Here is a 27213-nt window from a genome sequence, read left to right on the forward strand (position 1 = left end):
GCAGGGTGACAATATACAGCCTTGGTGTACTCCTTTTCCTATTTGGAACCAGTCTGTTGTTCCATGTCCAGTTCTAACTGTTGCTTCCTGAACTGCATACAGGTTTCTCAAGAGTCAGGTCAGGTTGTCTGGTATTTCCATCTCTTTCAGAATTTTCCACAGTTTATTGTGATACACACAGTCAAAGGCTTTGGCATAGTCAATAAAGCAGAAATAGATGTTTTTCTGGAACTCTCTTGCTTTTTTGATGATCCAGCAGATATTGGTAATTTGATCTCTGGTTCCTCTGCCTTTTCTAAAACAAGCTTGAACATCTGGAAGTTCTCGGTTCACATATTGCTGAAGCCTGGCTTGGAGAATTTTGAGCATTACTTTACTGGCGTGTGAGATGAGTGCAGCTGTGCATAGTTTGAGCATTCTTTGGGACTGCCTTTCTTAGGGATTGGAATGAAAACTGACCTTTTCCAGTCCTGTGGCCACTGCTGAGTTTTCCAAATTTGCTGGCATATTGAGTGCAGCACTTTCACAGCATCATCTTTCAGGATTTGAAATAGCTCAACTGGAATTCCATCACATCCACTAGCTTTGTTTGTAGTGATGCTTTCTAAGGCCCACTTGACTTCACATTCCAGGATGTCTGGCTCTAGGTCAGTGATCATAGCATTGTGATTATCTAGATTGTGAAGATCTTTTTTGTACAGTTCTTCTGTGTATTCTTGCCACTTCTTCTTAATATCTTCTGCTTCTATTAGGTCCATACCATTTCTGTCCTTTATCAAACCCATCTTTGCCTGAAATGTTCCCTTGATATCTCTAATTTTCTTGAAGAGATCTCTAGTCTTTCCCATTCTATTGTTTTCCTCTATTTCTTTGCTTTGATCCCTGAGGAAGGCTTTCTTATCTCTCCTGGCTATTCTTTGGAACTCTGCAATATTTGGTTTCCTTAGCCCATGACACAGATCATTAATCACAGTCTACTAAAGATCCAATCTGCCTCTTCTATACTCTGGACTCTTTAAAGATGTCCCCAACACTTTTGACACCAGGGACCAGTTTCCTGGAAGACTATTTTTCCATGGACCAGAATAGGTGTTTTAAGGATTATTCAAGTAGTGTGACATTTATGGTGAACTTTATTTTTATTGCTACTGCATCAGCTCCACCTCAGATCATCAGACATTAGATCATGGAGTTCAGGGACCCCACCTCTAATACCTGAGGAGGTCATGACAATGAATGCATTACCTGTGGCTTCAGATGAGGGGTAGGAGGTTGGGAAGGTAAAAGTCTTCTTAGTGAAAACTTAGAAATCTGTCACACTGTGAAAGATTTTACTCTAATGACTTTCATTTTAGATGGATCCATCTGAATGATCTTTTTCTGACATACTTGGATTTACTATATTAACTAGTACAGAAAAATACAAGAAATTAGGTGAAAAATTGGGAAATAATACAATTTTGCTGGGTTTGAAGAAAAGACGAGGAGTTTCTCAATGGGAAAGGCTTTTAAAAATACTTAGGAATATATCTACCTAAAGAAACAACAGACCTATATATAGAAAACTATAAAACACTGGTGAAAGAAATCAAAGAGGACACAAATAGATGGAGAAATATACCATGTTCATGGATCAGAGGAATCAATACAATGAAAATGAGTATACTACCCAAAGCAATCTATAGATTCAATGTGATCCCTATCAAGCTACCGATGGTATTTTTCAGAGAACTAGAACAAATAATTTCACAATTTGTATGGAAATACAAAAAAACCTCGAATAGCCAAAGCAATCTTGAGAAAGAAGAGTGGAACTGGAGGAATCAATCTGCCTGACTTCAGTCTCTACTACAAAGCCACAGTCATCAAGACAGTATGGTACGGGCACAGACAGACATATAGATCAATGGAACAAATTTGAAAGCCCAGAGATAAATCCATGCACCTATGGACATCTTATCTTTGACAAAGGAGGCAAGGATATACAATGGAGGAAAGACAATCTCTTTAAAAAGTGGTGCTGGGAAAACTGGTCAACCACTTGTAAAAGAATGAAACTAGAACACTTTCTAACCCCATACACAAAAATAAACTCAAAATGGATTAAAGATCTAAACATAAGACCAGAAACGATTAAACTCCTAGAAGAAAACATAGGCAAAACACTCTCCAACATAAACCGCAGCAGGATCCTCTATGACCCACCTCCCAGAATATTGGAAATAAAGGTAAAAATAAACAAATGGGACCTAATTAAAATTAAAAGCTTCTGCACAACAAAGCAAAACTATAAGCAAATTGAAAAGACAGCCTTCAGAAAGGGAGAAAATAATAGCAAACAAAACAACTGGCAAAGAATTAATCTCAAAAATATAGAAGCAACTCAAGCAGTTCAATTCCAGAAAAATAAAAGACCCAATCAAAAAGTGGGCCAAAAAACTAAACAGACATTTCTCCAAAGAAGACATACAGATGGCTAACAAACACATGAAAAGATGCTCAACATGACTCATTATCAGAGAAATGCAAACCAAAACCACAATGAGGTACCACTTCATGCCAGTCAGAATGGCTGCTATCCAAAGTCTACAAGCAATAAATGCTGGAGAGGGTGTGGAGAAAAGGGAACCTTCTTACACTGTTGGTGGGAATGAAAACTAGTACAGCCACTATTGAGAACACTGTGGAGATTCCTTAAAACACTGGAAATAGAACTGCCATCTGACCCAGCAATCCCACTGCTGGGCATACACATGGAGGAAACCAGAATTGAAAGAGACACGTGTACCCCAGTGTTCATCGTGGCACTGTTTATAATAGCCAGGACATGGAAGCAACCTATATGTCCATCAGCAGATGAATGGATAAGAAAGCCATGGTACATATACACAATGGAATATTACTCAGCCATTAAAAAGAATACATTTGAATCAGTTCTAATGAGATGGATGAAACTGGAGACTATTGTACAGAGTGAAGTAAGCCAGAAGAAAAACACCAATACAGTACACTAAAGCATATATATAGAATTTAGAAAAATGGTTATGATAACCCTGCATGAGAGACAGCTAAAGAGACACAGATGTATTGAACAGTGTTTTGGACTCTGTGGGAGAGGGTGAGGGTGGGATGATATGGGAGAATGGCATTGAAACATGTAAATTATCATATGTGAAATGAATCGCCAGTCCAGGTTTGATGCATGAGACGGTGCTCAGGGCTGGTGCACTGGGATGACCCAGAGGGATGTAATGGGGAGGGAGGTGGGAGGGGGTTTCATGATGAGGAACACATGTACACCCATGGAGGATTCAAGTCAATGTATAGCAAAACCAATACAATATTGTAAAGTAAAATAAATTAATTAAAAAAAAAATAAAAAGTCAACAGGTAGAATTTCTATTTCAGTATTTCAAACACTTAGAAAGGCCTATGTTAAAAGCCCTGCTCTTCCCATTCAGAGTGCGTGATTTGGATTTTTGTCATTTAGCAGATAAGTCCTGTCCCACTCTTGTGCAACTTCATGAACTGTAGCCTGCCAGGCTTCTCTGTCTGTGGGATTTCCCAGGCATGAATTGCCATTTCTTTCTCCAGCCGACCTTCCCAACCAAGAATGGACCTGAGTCTCCTGCACTGCGGGTAAATTCTTTACTACTGACCCACTAGGAAAGCCCATGATTTGGATTAGCTCTTTAAAAATAATTTTAGCCTGGCTTCAATCAGTAAATTAAAGTTTTAAAGGAAAAATTATATGAGAAATTCAGACCAGCATATGGTGAAAAAAATTAAAGCAAGTTATCTATTTTTATTAAGTTGTTTTAAAGATCTCCCAAGTCAAATCAAATATGGCATAACACTTAAAGAAAGAAATTCCAGTGCTATTCAGGAATAAGTCCCTTTTATTTGAGGCTTCTTTTTATTTTTCTCCCAAAATGTATGCAAAAGAAGAAGTACAAAAATTATAAACTACACAGAAACAACAGACTTTATCCCTGGGACTGTCAGATGATCATTAACTTCATGTGATCTTTGTCTTTCTGCTCATCAACTACAGGCTCAGCATCACTGGGAACCTGACCTTGATCACCTTGACCCTGCAGGATGCCCAGCTCCAGACCCCCGTGTCTTGCTTCCTCGGGAGTTTCTCCATATTAGAAGTGTCATTCACAACTGTCACTATTCCTAAGTTTCTGACCACCATTATTACAGGAGACAAAACCATTTCTTTTAATGATTGCATGGCTCAGTTATTTTATTTTAATTTTTTTCATTCTCTTGGGAGTCACTGAGTTTTCCCTTCCGGCTGCCGTGTTCTATGACTGTTATATTGCCATCTGCAAATCATTGCATTACATGACCATCATAAATCATAGTCTTCACAATGCTTGTCTTGGCCTCTTGGCTGGCTTCATTCCTAATCATATTCCCATTACTCATGTTCTTCATACAGCTCAGTTATTGTAAGTCCAGTACTATTGACCATTTTACTTGTGATTATTTCCCCTCTAACCTAGATAGCATATTAAAAAACAGAGACATTACTTTGCCAACAAAGGTCTATTTAGGCAAGGCTATGGTTTTCCAGTGGTCATGTATGGATGTGAGAGTTGGAATGTGAAGAAAGCTGACTGCTGAAGAATAGATGCTTTTGAACTGTGGTGTTGGAGAAGACTCTTGAGAGTCCCTTGGACTGCAAGGACATCCAACCAGTCCATCCTAAAGGAGCTCAGTCCTGGGTGTTCATTGAAAGGAATGATGCTGAGGCTGAAACTCCAATACTTTGGCCACCTCATGCAAAGGGTTGACTCATTGGAAAAGACCCTGATGCTGGGAGGGATTGGGGGCAGGAGGAGAAGGGGACGACAGAGGATGAAATGGCTGGATGGCGTCACCAACTCGATGGACATGAATTTGAGTAAACTCCTGGAGTTGGTGATAGAGGGAGGCCGGGCGTGCTGTGATTCATGGGGTTGCAAAGACTCAGACACGACTGAGCGACTGAACTGAACTGAAATAATACATATATCAAGAAGGGAAGTGAAAAGCAAAGGAGAAAAGGAAAGATATACCCATTTGAATGCAGAGTTCCAAAAAATAGCAAGGAGAAGTAAGAAAGCCTTCCCCAGCGATCAATGCAAAGAAATAGAGGAAAACAATATAAAGGGAAAGACTAGAGATCTCTTCAAGAAAATTAGAGATACCAAGGGAACATTTCATGCAAAGATAGGCTCAATAAAGGACAGAAATTGTATGGACCTAACAGAAGCAGAAAATATTAAGAAGAGGTGGCAAGAATACACAGAAGAACTGTAAAAAAAAAGATATTCATGACCCAGATAATCATGATGGTGTGATCACTCACCTAGAGCCAGACATCCTGGAATGTGAAGTCAAGTGGGCCTTAAGAAGCACCAATATGAACAAAGCTAGTGGAGGTGATGGAATTCCAGTTGAGCTATTTCAAATCCTGAAAGATGATGCTGTGAAAGTGCTGCCCTCAATATGCCAGCAAATTTGGAAAACTCAGCAGTGGCCACAGGACTGGAAAAGGTCAGTTTTCATTCCAATCCCTAAGAAAGGCAATGCCAAAGAATGCTCAAACTACCACACAATTGCACTCATCTCACATACTAGTAAAGTAATGCTTAAAATTCTCCTAGCTCAGGGCTGGTGCACTGGGAAGACCCAGAGGGATGGGATGGGGAGGGAGTAGAGAAGGGGGATCAGGATGGGGAACACATGTAAATCTATGGCTGATTCATGTCAATGTATAGCAAAAACCACTACAACATTGTAAAGTAATTAGCCTCCAACTAATAAAAATAAATGAAAAAAAAATTCTCCAATCCAGGCTTCAGCGATATGTGAACCGTGAACATCTAGATGTTCAAGCTGGTTTTAGAAAAAGCAGAGGAACCAGAGATCAAATTACCAATATCCGCTGGATCATCAAAAAAGCAAGAGAGTTCCAGAAAAACATCTATTTCTGCTTTATTGACTGTGCCAAAGCTTTTGACTGTGTGGATCACTATAAACTGTGGAAAATTCTGAAAGGGATGGGAATACCAGACCACCTGACCTGCCTCTTGAGAAACCTGTATGCAGCTCAGGAAGCAACAATTAGAACTGGACATGGACCAACAGATGGGTTCCAAATAGGAAAAGGAGTATGTCAAGGCTGTATACTGTCACCCTGCTTATTTAATTTGCATGCAGAGTACATCATGAGAAACGCTGGGATGGAGAAAGCACAAGCTGGAATCAAGATTACCGCGAGAAATATCAATAACCTCAGATATGCAGATGACACCACCCTTATGGCAGAAAGTGAAGAACTAAAGAGCCTCTTGATGAAAGTGAAAGAGGAGAGTGAAAAAGTTGACTTAAAGCTCAACATTCAGAAAACTAAGATCATGGCATCCGGTCCCATCACTTCATGGCAAATAGATGGGGAAACAGTGGAAACAGTGGCTGACGTTATCTTTCTGGGCTCCAAAATCACTGCAGATGGTGATTGCAGCCATGAAATTAAAAGATGCTTACTCCTTGGAAGGAAAGTTATGACCACCCTAGACAGCATATTAAAAAGCAGAGATATTGCTTTGCCAACAAAGGTCCATCTAGTCAAGGCTATGGTTTTTCCAATAATCATGTATGGATGGAAGAGTTGGACTATAAAGAAACCTGAGCGCCAAGGACTTGATGCTTTTGAACTGTGGTGTTGGAGAAGACTCTTGAGAGTCCCTTGGACTGCAAGGAGATCCAACCAGTCCATCCTAAAGGAGATCAGTCCTGGGTGTTCATTGGAAGGCCTGATGTTTAAGCTGATATTCTAATACTTTGGCCACCTGATGCAAAGAGCTGACTCATTTGAAAAGACCCTGATGCTGGGAGGGATTGGAGGCAGAAGGAGAAGGGGACGACAGAGGATGAGATGACTGGATGGCATCATCGACTTGATGGACATGGGTTTGGGTGGACTCTGGGAGCTGGTGATGGACAGGGAAGCCTAGAGTTCTGCAGTCCATGGGGTTGCAGAGAGACGGACATGATTGAGCGACCGAACCGAACTGAACTAATACATATATCATCAGAACATGTTTGAGGATCCCTTCTATCACTCAGAGGACAAAGGCCTTTCCACATGTTCTTCCCACAAGATTGCCATCTCCATCTCTTATGGCAGCTGCATTTTCATGTACATGAATCCATCAGCAAAGGACAGGGTCTCTTTTGAGCAAGGGAGTAGCTGCGCTAAGTATCTCAGTTGCACCCATGCTAAACACATTCATCTATACCCTAAGATTCAGCAAGTCAAGAGAACCCTCATGGATGTGGCAAAGAAGAATGTACTTTTCTCAAGGAAATGAAAAAATAAAAGTATTTTTTCATAAATTATTGGCATAATGAAATGCAATAAATAAATAAATAAAACTCAGAACTATTCAAAGTCTATTAATTTTCATATTGTCTCCAGAGTTATTTTCCATTACTCATAATTTCATTGACAGAAGCTTTGCAAGGATACTGTAGACTTTTTTTTTCTATTCAAATTCCCATCTTTCTCTCATTCACTTACCTTCCTTTGGACTCAGCTTTTCGTTCTGTGCTTCTTGGTTGGTGCCCGGGGCAAAGAGTCCAGCTGCCAATGCAGGACACAGAAGAGACACAGGTTTGATACCTGGATGGGGAAGACACTCTGGAGTAGGAAATGGCAGCACACTCCAGTATTCTTGCCTGGAAAATTCTATGAACAGAGGATCGTGATGGGCTACGGTCCATGCAGTCACAAAGACCTGGCATGATTGTGCAGCTGCACATGTGTTCCACTCTGTAACTATGAAACTGCAATTTCCTTCTTTGAAACTTTTAAAATCCCATTTCTTCCACAGTATTTTTTGGGAAATTGAATTCAAACGGAAAGAGGCAGAGCAAGAATGCACAAGAGAGATTTCTTTCCAGAAATTCAGGAAACAGTAAATCACGCTAAACACTATTTTTAATTTACTATACAAGACCATGAGCATAATCTGACCATCTTATTAGAGCATTACATATATTATTCTCTCCATACAATGACCTACTTTGTAATTATGTAAAAAGCAACACAACTAAAAAATAAAAAAATAAAAATTAAAAAATTAAAAAAAGAATTAATGAAAGTATAGTTTCTTGGGAAATCAAAAATCTTTTATTACCCCACTTAAAATCTTCTCTGCCATGTAATTTATCAATTTGAGAACAATTATGAATATATACTTTCAAGAAAACTGTGAAATTGTCCCTCTTTGGGGGAACACTTTAAGTAACACATAACAATTTCTGATAAAAGCCTGAAGAATTAAAAATTATTGGAAACCATATATGACTACATTTGCTATAATCAGTTTTATACTTAAATTAATGCTTGACGTTAAGCTGTTTTTTAAATTAATCAATAACTGACAGTTTTTGCAACTTTCTATTATTAGTGGTTATTTTGAGTTGATATCATACACATATAATGCATTCAACTACCTAATTAAATTAAAAATTTAATTAATAGGGATAAAGACACTGACATGGGCAAAATTTTACTGTATATAAATTTGAAATTTTCTTTTGTTAAAAATTTGTATGTTCACTCTGTTTTAAACATTACAATGATTATAATTTAGAAGATGATTATGCAAGATCATGCAATCATGAAATTCTGGCACTAAACTTTTTTTTTTTTTTTTTTGCTTTTCCATGAAGCCAAAATTTTAAATAATACTGAATGTTATCCAAACTCATCTTACATTTTCTAACCTTTTTTCTATAAAGACTGTAATTATAATTCATTGAGCCAAATTATTCCTGATATGCATACACTGTACTCAGTTGAAAGTTTAGATCCATACTTGCTGAAAAACAAAGAAAATAACTTTAAACATTACTAAAGAGTTTTCCAGTTTGGAAAGAGTCATGGAGCTACTATCTCCTACCTTCTTGTTGAATCAATAATTTCTACAGTTAACTGGAAATATTTGAAAATACTGAAGTTTAGAATTGATTGATGATGTGGGTTCTGGATACCTGAATAAGAATATACCATAAGCTAGTGAGTTATAATTCCAGGAATTAAAAGAACTGTAAATTTTATTACAAAAGATATGAAGGAGTTTATGTTGATATCAAATAATGTGACCCTTTAACTCTACACAAACTCTTTAGTGGTTATTATAAAAGTTTCAATCAGTGTAAACATTTTAATTATCAGTATTGGAAGTCAACACAATTTGTGTCTAAAGGACACTATATTAATAATTTAGAATTTGCAGACCATAGCGTCCCTGATGAAATTACTCAATTCTCCCCCTCTGTCATACAAATGCAGCTATAAACCACATGTGAATGAAAGGGCTCAGGTGTGTCCAATTAAACTTTTAACACAAATAGGTGGTGGGCTAACTGTGACCCATGGACAAGTTTTTCCATAAACATTGGCTAGTATATTATTTCTTATTTAACATAAGTTAATTTGACTAAAATTTGAAAATTCAATAAAAGATGTAAGATTTTCAAATTTAACAGCAAATGTCATTTATTTATTTATTGTTAAGAAGGTGAAAGAGGACATCTATAAAATATTTATAGAAGAAAAGATGAAGCAAACATTATTAACTCATTTTTGGACATTTACATCGTTTTTGATATCAAAAGATTAAGTAAGAAAGTCACCAGCAATTTGACTCATAAATAAGGGGATAATGCACTAAAAGAAATGATCAAAACTAGTATTTTATGTTACATGTGGCCCTATCCCAAAGATAATTTATCTTTAGAGAATTTACTTGTGTAATTTGCCTCATCAAAGACTAAAAATGAAAAACAAAATTTGAAATGAAAATCATATATGTGATGATAAAATGCAGTGACCATTCATGGTTTTATAAAGTCTCTTAGTAAAATAGAATAGAACATTATTTCAGTAGCATAAGTAACCTGACTAGATCATCACAATTGGATATGCTACATGCTCCTTGTCTGGCTCTAATTTGAACAAGCCAACAAAAAATGATGTTTTGAGACAATTGGGTATCTAGGATTATGTTCCCAGTGGCTCAATGGGAAAGAATCCTCCTGCCAATGCAGAAGACTCAGGAGACATGGGTTCAGTCCCTGGGTCAGGAAGGTCTCCTAGAGGAGGAACTAGAAACCTCCTCCTGTGTTCTTGCCTGGGAAATCCCATACGCAGAGGATCCTGGTGGGCTAGAGTCCATGAAGTCACAAAGAATCAGACACAACTGAGAAAGTGAGCATGAACATGCGCAAGTGTGTGCAAGGTGATAAATGATACCAAAGACATTTTGCTAATTTAGCTAGCTTGGAAACTGCATCAGGATTAAACAATATATATTTTAGGAGTTCATACTGAAAATATACAGGTAAGAAAAAGTTTGCTGTATAAGTTCTAGTTTAAAATACAACAAAATATTTAAAAGTTTTTTTAAAAATAGGTAAAGCAATATAAAATAGCCTTCATATCTATTGAATCTGCTTGATCTGCACTTGAAACTATTTCTCCAGTTCTCTATCCTAGTATATACTTGAAAACATTCAAAATTTAAAGTTTACAGCAAACATCATTTTTAATATTTTAAATAGTAGCTGTAGTCTTGGTAAAATCAGTTATAAGATGTGGAGGACCACTATAACTGCTTTATTCAATACTCTGCTGTAGATTCTATCCAGGAAACTAGTTCAACAAAAATTGAAAAATATCAGAAATGAGAAAAAATAAACAACCAAAAATCATTCTTTGCAATTAACATGATTTTCCTTCTAGGACCTTAATGTATTTACACTAAATGTTTCTTAAACTGGAAAGTCTCCCTCTCCCAGATAATCACATGTTTAGCACCCATTCCCTCCTTCAGATCTCTGTCCAAATATCACCTCAATAAAATCTACCCCACTGACACTATTTAAAATTATACTAGCTCCCCACTTCCAAGGCATTTCAGTTTTTTCTTCCTCTTCAAAACACTTATTATTGTTACATTCATGCTTATTGTCTACATTCTCTCCCATCCCTCACCCCATGAAAGCAGGGATCTTTGTCCACTTGTAGATGAACTGGTTCACTCCCAAAAGTGGTGTGCTGGAGCCTGTCTGGACCACATCATGGGACCCAATTGTGTGCAGGTTCTTGAAATCTGTCCCGGTAAGAAACTTTGCCTTAATATTTGAAGGGACTGGCAATCCACTCCAGGATTCTTGCCTGGAGAATTCCATGGACAGAGGAGCCTGGTGGGCTACAGTCAATGGGGTCGCAAAGAGTTGGACACGACTGAGCAACTAACATTTTTTTTTTATCCAAATAGTGATTCTTTTCATATTTTGTTTCTCAAATTCTTTAACAATCGGTTTTTAAGATTTTATTGAGTACTGGAGATTGATTATACACCAAAATTATTTCAACATATTTATTCATTCAGAAATATTTATTGAGTATCCACCACATGACTGACAGATGTTCTAAATGAGAGAATAGTAAATGTTTAACAACTGCCTCTCAGAGGTGAAGTTGAGGGGCTGATTTGTCGAGTTTTTCAATTTCTAAATCTAAATCAAATTTTTGCACACTCAGTGTGACATGTTTATGAAGTTACTTCATTTAGCTCAGTCATTTTGGTTTTTGACTCTTTTTTTTTTTTTTTAATAATTGTACTTATTTGTTTATTTTGGCTGCACCGGCTTTCTCTAGCTGAGACAGGTGGCGGCTGCTGTCTACTCACCATGTGTGAGCATCTCACTGCGGTGGCTTCTCCTCAGGTGGAGCAGGGCTGCAGGTGGGAATGGCTTCAGTAGCTGCAGCAGGTTGACTCAGTAATTACGGTTCCCGGGCTGTAGAGCACAGGCTCAGATTTTGTGGCAAACGGTCTTAGTTGCTCCATGGTTTGAGGAATCTTCCCACTTCAGGGATCACAGCCGCGTCTCTAGCATTGGCAAGTGGATTCTCTACCACTGAGATACTAAGGAAGCTAAGCACTTTCTTATTAATACTCACAAAACGGATTCACCTGTGTCTTTTCATAATGCCTCATCAGCCCTCTGTTTACTTAACAAATTACCCTGAGAAAACAGGAAAGACAAGATAAATCCAATTCCCTGTGTTTGACATACATGGAGAAGAAATTTCTAAATCTCTTTTCCTCAAAGCAGCATTTGTAGGAAAATATAACAGACTCTGAAGCCTAAGGAAAATATTACTTAAATTGCATGGATAAATAATCATAGAATTACAAAATCTTCATTTAAAATCTGTGCATTAATCTAAAGAAAATGTTTTAATATGTAATGTTTTTATTATGTGAAAGGTGTAAATATAAGAAATATTTGACTAGTCCCCCCAAGTGCAACTGAGTTTGTACACAGAGCTTAGATAAGAGACAAGAATCAATTATGAGTTACAGTAAAATGAAATGTGCACCAATTTTCAATATCAGGAATGAAGGATATTGTGGGTCAAATATTAACAGTTGAACCACAATGAGAATATAATCCTTGAGAGCAATGACACGGTTAAGTCACCATATTTGTTTTGAGAGTACAATTGAAACCAAATAAATTGCTACCTCAGCTCACCAACTCTGAAATTATATAATTATTGAAGTGATCAAACCATAAAATTTGAGACTAAATCATCAAGAAAAAACAGGAAGCAAGTAAAATTTGTTATTATTCAGGTTAATGCATATTATTCCATCTCATTTGTGTGTTTTAAAGTAGTATTTGCATATGGGTTTGTGAATTTTAAAAAGTTTTTGATATTAAAGAGTAAATAGTGGTTTACTAACAAGAAAACTATTGATGGGGTCCTAAAGAAGCAGCATAGCAATAAGTATTGAGTTGTTCATTAATTTTTCCTAAGTTAAATGGTTTTCGTTTATAGAAATAAAACCATAAAAATGACATTCCTTATTTCAAGGAATATCTGCTTCCCAGTAAAGGTTTTGCCCACCTACTTATTCATTTGCTAAGGCAAAATTGTAAAACAAAAGAAAATAAGTGTGCATTGTATGAACTAAACTAAGTGTAGGCAATTATTTAATTTGGTAGTGGAAGTTACACTTTCTTGTGCTTTTTGTCTTTCATCAGAAAAGGAAGAAATTAAGGCATTGCATCAACCAAACCTTTATGAAAGTAAATTAGGAGAGAGTGCCACCAAAATATTCCCATGGGTAAATACCTGTATTCTAAAGTGAGATATTACTGAGCTATGTTGTTGTTGGTCAGGGGGTTTTTGTGTCTGACTCATGGGGCTGTGTTCAACCCCATGAACTGCAGCGTGCAGTTCCCTGTCCCTCACTATTTCCTGGAGTTTACTCAAAGACACGTCCACTGAATCTATGATGCCACAAAGGCGTCTCATTTTCTTTCATCCCCTTCACCTCAGCCCTCAGTCTTTCCCAGCATCAGGGTCTTTTCCAGTGAGTCAGCTCTTCCAATGAATATTCAGAACTGATTTCATTTAGGATTGACTGGTTTGATCTTCTTGCAGTCCAAGGGGCTCTCAGGAGTCTTCTCCAACACCACAGTTCAAAAGCATCAATTCTTCGGCACTCAGCTTTCTTTATAGTCCAACTCTCACATCCACACATGACTACTAGAAAAACCAAAGCTTTAACTAGATGGACTTTTGTTGGCAAAATAACGTCTCTGCTTTTTAAAATGCTGTCAAGGTTGGTCATAACTTTTCTTCCAAAGAGCAAGCATCTTTTAATTTCATGGCTACAGTCACCATCTGTAGTGATTTTAGAGCCCCCCAAAATAAAGTCTGTCACTGTTTCCACTGTTTCCCCATCTACTTGCCATGGAGTGATGGGACTGGTTGCAATGATCTTAGTTTTCTGAATGTTGTGTTTTCAGCCAACTTTTTCACTCTCCTCCTCTTTCACTTTTGTCAAGAGGCTCCTTAGCTCTTCTTCGCTTTCTGCCATAAGGGTGGTGTCATCTGTATATCTGAGGTTATTGATATTTCTGCCCACAATCTTGATTCCAGCTTGTGCTTCATCTAGCTCAACATTCTGCATGATGTGCTCTGCATATAATTTAAATAAGCATAGTGACAATATGCAGCCTTGAGGTACCCCTTTCCTGATTTAGAACCATTCTTTTGTTCCATGTACAGTTCTAACTGTTGCTTCTTGACCTGCATACAGACTTCTCAGGAAGCAAGTCAGGTGGTCTGGTATTCCCTCTCTTTAATAATAATTTTCCACAGTTTGTTGTGATCCACATGGACTGTGGCTACAGTCCATGGGGTCGTAAAAAGTCAGACACGACTGAGCAACTAACACACACGGTGATAATATACAGCCTTGAAGTACTCCTTTCCCAATTTTGAAACAGTCCATTGTTCCGTGTCCAGTCCTAACTGCTGCTTCTTGTCCTGCATATAGGTTTCTCAGGAGGCAGGTTAGACTGTCTGGTATTCCCACCTCTTTAAGAATTTCCCACAGTTTTATTATGTTCACTAGTCATTTAAACTAGTGAAAGTCACCTAGACAAAGTAGGCCTCAGTTATGCAAAATATAAAATGTGGAAATAGGCATACATAAACTCTGTATGCTTTCAAACTCTATCTAGATTATCTGCAAACTATACTGTTTTTTATAATACTGAGGAAAGGAGGAGAACCAATTAAAATATTTCTGTATTTTTTTTTTTTTTTACAAAGGAAGCTAAATCTTTTAAAGACTGCCTTGAACTAATTAAAACTTAGTAGAAAAAAATAGCCCTATTTAAGTGTTATCATAAGAGTTTTATTTTATCCATAGTCTTTGATAATGTATTTTTGAAGAAGACATAATGATTTTGAACTTAAGATAATATTCCTTACTAGAATGAAAACTTGAATGGAAATTGGAGAGTATTCTATTCTCAAATGTATTTTGATCATTTATTTCTTATAGGAAACACATCCATTTTCTTTTTGAATGGGGGCAAAGGACAAGCAATGAAAAACCACACAAGACCCACAGCATTCATTCTTCTGGGGCTATCAGATAATCCAGAGCTTCACTGGAAATCTGACCATCATCATTCTCACCTTGGTGGACTCCCATCTACAGACACCTATGTATTTTTTCCTCAGGAACTTCTCTATAGTAGAAATTTCCTTTACAATGGTCTACATTCCTAGATTTCTGGGCACAATTATCACCAGGGACAAAACGATTTCATAGAACAATTGTACAGCTCAGTTGTTTTTCTTCATCTTCTTGGGTATCACTGAATTTTATCTCCTAACTGCCATGTCCTATGATCGCTATGTCGCTATCTGCAAACCCCTGCATTATGCAACCATCATGAACAACAGAGTCTGTGGATTGCTTGTCTTTTGTGCTTGTCTGGAAGGGTTCTTAAACATCTTCCCACCTGTTATTCTTTTCCTCCAGTTAGATTACTGTGGTTCTAACATCATTGATCACTTTGCTTGTGACTATTTCCCCCTCTTGCAACTATCCTGCTCAGACACATGGCTCCTTGAAGTGATTGGTTTTTACTCTGCAATAATGATTCTGCTTTTTACTTTGGCATTAATAATTCTATCCTACATGTTCATCATCAAGACAATTCTGAGACTGCCTTCTGCCAGTCAGAGGAAAAAGGCATTTTCTACATGCTCCTCTCACATGATTGTCATTTCCATCTCTTATGGAAGCTGTATATTCATGTATGCTAACCATTCAGCAAAAGAAAAGGCATCCTTGAACAAAGGAGCATCTATTCTGAACGCTTCTCTTCCTCCTATGATGAATCCATTTATATATTCACTGAGGAACCAGCAAGTGAAGCAAGCCTTCAAGGAGACCATCCAAAAGGTTATCTTTTTCTCCAGGGAATGCAAGTGAGTATATCATTAAAAGAGTAAAGTTCTTGTCAATGCTTTCTATTACTCATAATCTGCCATAACTGTTTCAGTACAGCTGTATGAGTCCTTTTCATCTGTCCCCATGTTAAAAAATTCCCCACACTGAACCTAATTAACTGGATAAAGTTGAATATTGCTTCAGAATTTTCTACAAAATTTTTATTCAAATATATTTGGATAAAGTAAAGAATACAGGTTGGTGTTACAATTTTATAGGCCATTTAGTTTGATAGAAAGAATGTCAGAATTGATGTGGATTTCTGAAATTTTCATTTTACCAGGTAATAGAAATGACTTTATTAGGAAATTTTTATTCTATTTGGAATTTTCATGAAATCAAACAATGACAATCACTAGAGGGCTGGAAATAAAATATAAATATCTACTTACATATTTTTAAAGTTTAGAAACTAAAGTATAGTTGAACTCTTTATACTATTATAATACTTTTATAATAATGAGGAGAGAGAAGAAAGAGGAGGGTAAAGATAATATTTTTTCAGCAATTACTATATTCCAGGCCTATTCTAATTATTTTCTTCATGTTGGCTAATTGAATCTTGTGAACAAGTTTATTTCATTTTCAGTCACTCATTCATATCCAACTCTTTGCGCTTTCTTGGACTGCAGCACACGAGGCTCCCCTGTTCAAACGAGTTTGTTCAAACTCATGTCCACGATCTACGGATGCCATCCAACCATCTCATCGTCTGTTGCCCCCTTCCCTTCCTGCCCTCATTTTTTCCCAGCATCAGGGTCTTTTCAGCTTCAGCATCAGTCCTTCCAATGAATATTCAGAGTTGATTTCCTGTAGGATTGACTGGTGTGATCTCGCAGTCCGAAGGACTCTCCAGAGTCTTCTCTAGCAGCACAGTCTAAAAGCATCAATTCTTGTGTGCTTAGCCTTCTTTATTGTCCAACTCTCACATCCCTACATGACTACTGAAAAACCCATAGCTTTGACTATACAAATCATTGTTGGCAAAGTGATGTTTCTGCTTTTTAATACACTGTCTAGGTTCTTCATAGCTTTTCTTAAACAACTTTCTGAGGTAAATATTATTAATTTTCTCTTGAAGAAAATTTTACCTTATCTTTTCCTCTGGAAATGTTTTATATGATTGTTCTTATTTCACAGCCATGATGAAAAAGTAAAATTGGAGTTAATTTTAATTGGCAATAGAGAAGAACAAGAAAGAAAAGGGATCCAGATTGGAAAAGAAGAAGTAAAACTTTCATTGGAGACAGCATGATCCTGTACAAAGAAAGCCCTAAAAATACTATCAGAAAATGACTAGATTAATCAGTTAATTTAGTAAGGTTGCAGGATACAAAATCAATACACAGAAATCCATTGAATTCCAATACACTAGCGAAAAAAATCTGAAAGAGAAAATAAAGAATCAACTCCATTCACCAAGGCAACAATAACAATAAAATAGGAATAAATGCACAAAAGAGCTGTATAAATAAAACTATAAGACGTTGATGAAAGAAGTCAATGATGACATAAACAGATAGAGAGACATACCAATTCTTGAATTGGAAGAATCAATGTAACAAAATAGAAAGCCCAGAGATAAACCCAAGCACTTTTGGGCACCTTATCTTTGACAAAGGAGGCAAGAATATCCAACAGAGGAAAGACAGCCTCTTCAATAAGTGGTGCAGGGAAAACTGGACAGCTATGTGTAAAAGAATAAAATTACAGCACTTCCTAACACCATTCACAAAGATAAACTCAAAACAGATTAAAGACCTCCACCTCGTTATGTTTTGGAAATAAAAACAAGTGGGACCTAATTAAACTTAAAAGCTTTTGCACAGCAAAGGAAATCATAAACAAGATGACAAGACAACCCTCAGAATGGGAGAAAATATTTGCAAATGAAGCAACTGACAAAGGATTAATTTCTAAAATATACAAGAAACTCATGTAGTTCAATAACGAAAGAACAAGCCATTGACAAAATAGGCAGAAGACCTAAATAGATGGCTATTTCTCCAAAGAAGAGATAAAGATGGCTAATAAACAGACGAAAAAATGGAAAAAAATACTCAACTTCACTTGTCAATACTACAATGAGGTAAACACATCAGTCAAGATGGCCATCATCAAACAAATGCTGGAAAGGATGTGAAGAAATGGGAATCCTCTTGCACAGTTGGTGGGAATGTGAATTTATACAGCCACTATAAAGAATAGTATGGTGATTTCTTTAAAAATTAGGAATAAAACTTCCATATGACCCAGCAATCTCACAACCAGGCATATATTCAGAAAATCACAATTCTAAAAGACATAGGTACCCCAATGTTCATTGCAGCACTGTTCACAATAGCCAGGACATGGGAGCAACCTTGATGTCCACTGACAGATGAATGGATAAAGAAGTTGTGGTAAGCACATGGACAGAGGAGACTGTCAGGCTATAGTTCATAGGGTCACAAAGAGTTGGCCATGACTGAGCACACATGCACAACCTTATGCTGGGTTATAAACTGGTTCATAACAAGTCAAGCATCCACATAAAGGAACAAACTGGAATCAAATATAATGAGGTAGATAAACCTAGAACCTGTTATACAGAGTGAAGTAAATCAGAAAGAGAAAAGCAAATATTATATATTAGCACATATATATGGAATCTAGAAAAATGGTACAGATGAACCTACTTTCAGTGCAGCAATTAGAGACACAGACATAGAGAACAGACCTGTGAACATAGCAGGGTGGCGGTTGGGAGAGGGTGGGGCAAATTAAGAGACTAGCATTGAAACTCATACGTTAAAATATATAAAACAGATAGCCAATGAGAAGTTGCTGTACAGCACTGTGAGCTTAACCCAGGCCTCTATGACTACCTAGAGAGGTGGGCTGGGGTAGGAGGTGGGAGTGAAGTCCAAAAAGGAGGGAACATGTGTATACTTATGACAAACTCATGTTAACGTATGGTAGAAACCAACACAACATTGTAAAGCAATTATCCAACAATTAAAAGACATTGAAAAACAGTATTCAACATCATTTAATATTTTCTGAATTTATGGAAAGACTGTTTCCTGTCAAAATCAAAATGCAAGTCTCTCTCAGGTGCTGCTACTCAGCCTCTTTCTGTCTGTCCTTAATTTTCTAAGAAATATTGTGAAAACATGGAATTAAAAAACATTTCAAAGAGGGAAATGAGGTCAGTTCCAAGGTCGAGTGGAATGATGAGCCCAAAGGAAGGGCAGTACATGAGAGAATGATGAGAATTTGAAGGCAAAAAATGTATATACTATATTTGGTAGTTCATTTCAGTCATTCACTCATGTTCAAATTTTGCGACCCCATGGACTGCAACATGCCAGGCTTCCCAGTCTATCACCAACCCCTGGAGCTTGCTCAAACTCACGTGCATTGAGTTGGTGATGCCATCCAATTATCTCATCCTCTGTCATCCTCTTCTCCTCCTGCCTCCACTCTTTCCCAGCATCAGGGTCTTTTCCAGTTAGCCAGTTCTTTGCATCAAGTGGCCAAAGTATTGGAGCTTCAGCATTAGCCCTTCCAATGAATATTCAGGATTGATTTTCTTTGGGATTGACTGATTTAATCTCATTGCAGCCCAAGGGACTCTCAAGAGTCTTCTCCAACACCACAGTTCAAGAACATCAATTCTTTGGCACTCAGTATTCTTTATGGTCCAACTCTCACATTCGTACATGACTACTGAAAAAACCATAGCCTTAACTGTTATGCCCGATGTCCAAATCCCCGAGTGGGAAGAGAGAAGGCCTCCAAGACAATGCAACTCGCAAAAAGGGAAGTTTATTACTGACTCAAGCCAGGGCTTCTGCCGCATCCAATGCAGTGGTGCAGGGTCAGAGAGCCCCGAGCCCAAGCTGTTACACAAATTTATAGGGTGAGCACACGCCGTTGATCAAAGCAATTTCATTGGTCAAAACTTTCACGTGCGGGGGACTTTCCCGGGGGTTTCCACCCCATTCCTAATTTCCTAATTGGCAAACAGCGGTCAGTGTTAAGCGAAAGCTGATTGATTGTATCCAGGTGGCCTGATAATCTCACCACCCAGAAGTAGGAAGGCCTACTCCTAATCTAAGCTGCCTGCCATGGCGTTACTTCTGCTCGCCTCACATTAACTAGATGCATCTTTGTTGACAAAGTAATGTCTTCTTTTTAATATGCTGTCTAGTTTGGTCATAGCTTTTCTTCCAAGTTGCAAGTGTCTTAATTTCATGCCTGCAGTTACCATCTGTAATGATTTTGGAGCCCAAGAAATTACAGTTTGTCACTGTTTCCATTGTTTCCCCATGTATTTGCCATGAAGTGATGGAACTGGATGCCATGATCTTAGTTTTTTGAATGCTGTTTCAAGCCAGCTTTTTCACTCTCTTCTTTCACTTTCATCAAGAGACTCTTTAGTTCATCTAGATTTTCTGCCCAAAGGATTGTGTTGTCTGCTTATCTAGGTTATTGATATTTCTCTCAGCAATCTTGATTCCAGCTTGTGCTTCATCCAGCCTGACATTTCACATGATGTATGCTGCATATAAGTTAAATGAGCAGGGTGGCCATACACAGCCTTAGTGTACTGCTTTCCCAATTTGGTACCAGTCCATTGTTCCATGTCTGGTTCTAACTGCTGCTTCTGGAATGGCATACAAATTTCTCAGGATGTAGGTAAGGTGAACTGGTATTCCAATCTCTTTAAGAATTTTCCACACTTTGTTGTGATCCACACAGTCAAAGGCTTTGGCATAGTCAATAAAGCATAAGTAGATGTTTCTTGAATGTTCTATGGTCCAACAGATGCTGGCAATTTGATCTCTGGTTGCTCGGTCTTTTCTAAATCCAGTTCTAACATCTGGAAGTTCTTGGTTAACATACTGTTGAAGCCTCACTTGGAGAATTTGACCATTACTTTGCTGGAGTGTGAGATAAGTGCAGTTGTGCAGTAGTTTGAACATTCTTCATAGTGGAGAGTTCTGACAAAACGTGGTCCACTGGAGAAGGGAATGGAAACCACTTCAGTACTCTTGCCTTGAGAAGCCCAGGAACAGTATGAAAATGCAAAAAGATATGACACTAAAAGATGAACTCCCCTGGTCGGTAGGTGCCCAATATGTTAATGGACAAGAGTGGAGAAATAACTCTAGAAAGAATGAAGAGATGGAGCCAAAGTGAAAACAATGCCTAGTTTGGATGTGACTGGTGATATAAGTAAAGTCTGATGCTGTGAAGAACAATATTGCATAGGATCCTGGAATGTTAGGTCCATGAATTAAGGTAAATCAGTTCAGTTCAGTTGAGTCACTCAGTCGTTTCTGACCCTTTGTGACCCTGTGAAAGGGTAAATCAGAAGTGGTCAAATAGGAGATGGCAAGAGTGAACATCAACATTTTAGAATCAGTGAACTAAAATGGACTGGAATGGGCAAATTTAACTCAGAGGACTTTTATATCTACTACTGTGCATAAGTAGTAGAAGAAATGGAGTATCCCTCATAGTCAACAAAGGAGTCTGAAATGCAGTACTTGGGTGCAGTCTCAAAAACGACAAAATGAACTCTGTTTGTTTCCAAGGCAAACCATTCAATATCACTGTAATCCAAGTCTATGCCTCAACCAGTAATGCTAAAGAAGCTGAAGTTGAACGGCTCTATGAAGACCTACAAGACCTCCTAGAAATAACACCCCAAAAAGATGTCCTTTTCATCATAGGGGACTGGAATGCAAAAGTAGGTAGTCAAGAAATATCTGGAATAACAGGCACATTTGGAGTACAGAATGAAGCAGGGCAAAGACTAATAGAGTTTTGCCAAGAGAACACACTGGTCATAGCAAACACCCTCTTCCAACAACACAAGAGAAGACTCTACACATGGACATCTCCAGATGGTCAATACTGAAATCAGATTGATTATATTCTTTGCAGCTGAAGATGGGGAAGCTCTATGCAGTCAGCAAAAACAAGACTGGGAGCTGACCAGGGCTCAGATCATGAGCTCCTTACTGACAAATTCAGACTTAAATTGAAGAAAATAGGGGAAATCACTAGCCATTTAGGTATGACCTAAATCATATCCCTTATGATTATACAGTGGAAGTGACAAATAGATTCAAGGGAATAGATCTGATAGAATGCCTAAAGAACTATGGACAGAGGTTCATGACATTCTACAGGAGGCAGTGACCAAGACCATCCTCAAGGAAAAGAAAGGCAAAAAGGTGAAATGGTTGCCTGAGGAGGTCTTACAAATAGCTGAGAAAAGTAGAGAAGTGAAAGGCAAAGGAGAAAAGGAAAGATATACCCATTTGAATGCAGAGTTCCCAAGAATAGCAAGCAGAGGTAAGAAAGACTTCCTCAGTGAACAATGCAAGACAATTAAGGAAAACAGTAGAATGGGAAAAACTAGATATCTCTTCAAGAAAATTAGAGATGCCAAGGGAACATTTCATGCAAAGATGGGCACAATAAAGTACAGAAATGATATGGACCTAATAGAAGCAGAAGATATTAAGAAGAGCTGGCAAGAATACACAGAAGAACTATACAAAAAAGATCTTTATGACCCAGATAACCATGACGGTGTGATCACTCATCTAGAGCCAGGCATCTTGGAGTCTGAAGCCAGGTTAGCCTTAGGAAACATCACTATGAACACAACTAGTGGAGGTGATGGAAATCCAGTTGAATTCTTTCAATTCCTAAAAGATGATGCTGTTAAAATGCTGCACTCAATATGCCAGTTTTCATTCCAATCCCAAAGAAAAGCAATGCCAAAGAATGTTCAAACTACTGCACAACTGCACTCATATTTGGTAAGATGCTGGCAATAGAAGTATGAGCACTGAAAAATACTTCCAGTGAGACTATGTGAAAATTAATAGACTTTGAAAGCCCTAGTTTTTATTTGATTGCTCTTTGTTATGCCTCTAATTTATAAAACAAGGTTTTTATTTTTTCATTCCCTTGAGAAGAGTATAGTCTTCCTGACCATGTCCATGAAGGCTCACTTGACTTTCAGATTCCTTAGGGTATAAATAAAAGGGTTCAGCATGGGGATTACTGAGGTGTTTAGCACAACCACTCCCTTGCTCAAAGACACCCTGTCCTTTGCTGATGTATTCATGTACATGAAAATGTAGCTTCCATAAGAGATAGAGATGACAATTTGTGGGAAGAACACGTGGAAAAAGGCCCTTGTCCTCTGAGTGGTGGAAGAGATCCTCAAAATTGTTCTGATGATATATGGATAGGACAGAATTATTAATACCAAAGTGAACATCAAGGCAAACACAACAGTGGAAAAGCCCATCATCTCTAACAATTGGGTGTCTGTACAAGAAATGTGTGAAAGGGGAAATAATCACAAGTAAAATGGTCAATAGCATAATCAAGTTGTCTGAACAGCATGAGTGATGAGAAAATGATTAAGGATGAAGCCAGCCAAGAAACCAAGACAAGTAGTGTGCAGACTCTATGATTCATGATGGTCATGTAATGCAGCTGTTTGCAGATGACAATGTAATGGTCATAGGACTTGGCTGCCAGTAGGCAAAACTCAATGACTCCCAAGAGAATGAAAAAAAAAAAAAATAGCCATACAATCAGTAAAATAAAAGTTTTATCTCCTGTAATAATGGTGGCAAGGGACTTGGGTGTAGTGACAGTTGTGGATGACACCTCTAATATGGGGAAATTTCTGAGGAAGAAACACGTGAGGCTCTGGAGGCGGGCATCCAGCAGGGTCAGGGTGCTAACGGTCAGGTTCCCAGTGACGCTGAGCATGTCGGTGGTGAGTAGAAAGACACGGCTCAGAATGTGAAGTTGTGGGTCATCTGACACTCCCATAAGGATAAACTCTCTTATTTCTATGTAGTTTCTCCTTTTCTTCTTTTGAGTATCCTTCAGGGTGAAATACAAAGAGACTTAAAGAAAAGGAAATTATTCACAGATAGCACTAGAATTTATTTCTGGAAGTGCTATGCCATGTTAATTTAACTTGGGAGATCTTTGAAACAACTTATTTTTAAAGTTTCTTTTTTTGTGTGTGTGTGTGTGTGCCATAAGCCAGTGTGTGTTTTTCACAGAATATTTCTTTTAAAATAACTATTTCACTGACTGAAATGGGGTTAAAAATATGCTTAAAATTTTTATCCAAATCACATACTGTAAATGTGAAGAGCAGGAATTGTAACCTAGGCTTTTCTATATGTTTGAAATACTGGAATAGAAATGCTATCTGTTGATTCTTTTAAATCCTTTCCTAAACTATTTCTTTCCCAATGGGAAACTCCTCATCTTTTCTTCAAATTCAGTTAGATTGCATTATTTTTTAATCCTTTACCTGACTTCTTATATTATTATTTTGCTAGTTAATTTAGAAAATCCAAATATGTCAGGGAAAAGGTCACTCAAATGGGCCCGTCTCCCAAATGAAAGTCATTGGACTTAAATCTTCAACAATATGAAAGACTGTTAAGTTCTCACTCTGACTCACATCTACCTTCTTAACTTCTGACTCCTTATCTGGATCACATCTAATGGATTCACTATTGTGACCACCTCGAGTATTGGAGCCAGGGTTTCTGAACTCTGGAATCTATTGCCTGATGATTTGATGTGACAAAGATGTAATAATAATAGAAATAAAGTGCACGATACACAAAATTAGCTTGAACCATCCTGTAACTAGCCTCCACCCAGGTCCTTGGAAAAGTTATCATCTACTAAACTGATCTGTGGTACAAAAAGTTGGGGAACTTCTGTAGAGAGCCCAGAGTACATAGGAGGCAGAGTGGATTTTTCATAGACTGGATCTGTGCCATTGACTAAGGAAATAAAATTGTATGAATATCTAAAATCAAACATAAAACATTATCTTTCAGAGAACATTTTTTCCTTCAAAATCTCTGCCATCTAAATATTATTATTCTCTCTATATGTATGTGTATATTCTGCTTTCTATTCTATGTTGTATTTTTATATTTTCTTTTTTTTTCTACATCAATATTCACTTAGTAAAATCTCTATTTTGTCAGTATATTGGTATAATTCTTAAATAGCAATGAAAGACTTACTTTGTCTTGCTGTTTAACAGTAACAGTAATAACAATGCATTTGTTTTAAAAGGTCAATAAATTGACCGAGTTCTTTTCAAGATCATTCATTCTGTGAATTCTCTTTGAATGGTAAAATTTACATTTTAGTATCAGGAGAGAACTTTCTGCAATAGAATATTTAATTTCAAAATATAGGTTTATTGATTTGTTGTATGTGCATGCTTAGTTGCTCAGTTCTGTCCAGCTCTTTGCAAAGCTATGGACTATAACCCATCAGGCTCCTCTACTCATGAGATTCTCCAGGCAAGAATACTGGAGTAAGTAGCCATTCCCTTCTCCAGGGGGATCTTCCTGAGCCGGGGATCTAACTGGGTCTCTGGCATTGCTAGCAGATGCTTTACCCTTTGAGCCACCAGGGAAGACTTTTTTAGTATGTAATGCATCATAATATTGTGAAAATTCTCAGTGTTTTTTTCTTCTACAAGCCTGAGCCTTTTCATTCACTTTACTGCATAAGAAAATTATAGTTACTGTCGATTTAGGAAAAATTCCAACTGAGATGAATGGTGGCCAATTCTACTGGGAAATCATGTGATGTTTAGGAGAAAATGAGCATATCCTTTTGCTAATCCTCAAAGAGCAGAGGAAAGCAATATCTTGCAACTTACAAAAACAACAGACTTTACCTTGTCTGTAGACAAATTCATGGCAACTCAAGTATTTGATAAATATTTACTAATGCAAGTGTAAAAGTCATTGTTATCAATGAACAACAATCTTCTCTAATTAACAGTTGTATATGACTCTGATCCTTAAACCATTTCAGAATATGAAGTGTCAACCACTCCTGGGATGTTTTTAGTAAAGCGATGAAGAGTATACTCAAGTATTTAAGACCTCATTTCAGACTTATCCTTCCTTAGGACTTATCCACACTTTTCCTGCTATTCCCATGAAATTTAGGATAACAAGCTTCATATTCCTTTCTCTCCTTTAAGAATTCTAATGTCTTATATATCTCATGTTGAATCAGGCTTGTGGTTCATTTAGAGTGAAAATTAACCTATCCAATAAACTAATGTTTGCCAGAGGAAGGGGGGATGATTGGGACTGGCATATATACATTTTTGCTCATTGTTCATTATTGCTCGTCTCAGTTGCATCCAATGCTTTGTGGCCCTTTGGACTGTAGCCTGCTAGGCTCCTCTGTCCACAAGATTTTTCAGGCAAGAAATACAGGAGTGGGTTGCCATTTCCTCCTCCAGGCAATATTCCTGACCCAGGGATTGAATCTGTGTCTCCTGCACTGCAGGCAGATTCTTTATCTACAGGGCCATTGGGGAAGCCATACACTATTGTTAAGTAATTTTTATAAATTACTCATAAATCTAATTATTTTCACATAGTATTTCTAGAGTTGTTTTTCATTTCTCATACTTTTGTTGCCAGCTCTTGCCAAGGATATTAGATACATTTTTTTTTTTTCCCCCATTCAAATTCCCATCCTTCTCTCATATACTTCCCTTCCTTCAGGCTAGTCCTTCCACTCTATAACCATGAACTGATCTCATAATTCTTCTTTGAAATGTTTTTAATTCCATGTTTCTGGACAACATTTCTTAAAAAATTAAAGGCAGAAGAGGCAGAGCAAGAGCACACAAGAGAGACTTGTGTTTTATGATTTCACCAGAAAACACTTTCTAGAATTTCAAGAAATATTAAATCATGTAAAACACTATTTTTAATTTACTCTACAATGGCCATATGCATAATCTGTTTGTCTTATTAGACTATTACATATGTGAAATACCCCCCTTTTTGGAAATATATAATTAACATATATGATATAACAATTCTTAAAGAAAGGTTGAAGAATGAATCTTACCAGATACCATATATGACTACATTTTTTGTGGCCAACTGTATATTTAAATAAATGATTGATGTTACGCTGAGTTTTTCAATAATCAATAGCTAAGAGTTTTTGTAATTTTCTCAGATTGGTGTGAGAGGGTAACAGGCAGGAAGGCCAGGGGTCTCCAAACGGAGGAAAGAGGCTGCAAGTGCCAGACATTTTTCTCTCTCTTAAGCGGCAGGAGGAAACAAACCAGTGATATGTTTTTCCTTCTCTATACAAATTTAAAAGGAGGTTTCTCTTAAAATGCTGTGTTGCCGTGACACCTGGTTTCACCTGAAGCTAACTACTCTCAAACCTCGAGTTAACCAATACATTTCTTTTTCTT

The 27213-nt window shown here is 37.4% G+C and overlaps 2 pseudogenes; one reads left to right on the forward strand and one right to left on the reverse strand.

Moving 5' to 3' along the window:
* The first annotated feature begins 14986 nt into the window (after positions 1-14986).
* LOC122686995 lies at positions 14987-15884 on the forward strand (annotated as a pseudogene).
* A 6985-nt stretch (positions 15885-22869) lies between these two features.
* On the reverse strand, positions 22870-25677 carry LOC122687089 (annotated as a pseudogene).
* Between the last annotated feature and the right edge of the window lie 1536 nt (positions 25678-27213).

The sequence above is a fragment of the Cervus elaphus genome, chromosome 30 (genome assembly GCF_910594005.1).
Source record: "Cervus elaphus chromosome 30, mCerEla1.1, whole genome shotgun sequence".
Taxonomy (NCBI): Eukaryota; Metazoa; Chordata; class Mammalia; order Artiodactyla; family Cervidae; genus Cervus; species Cervus elaphus.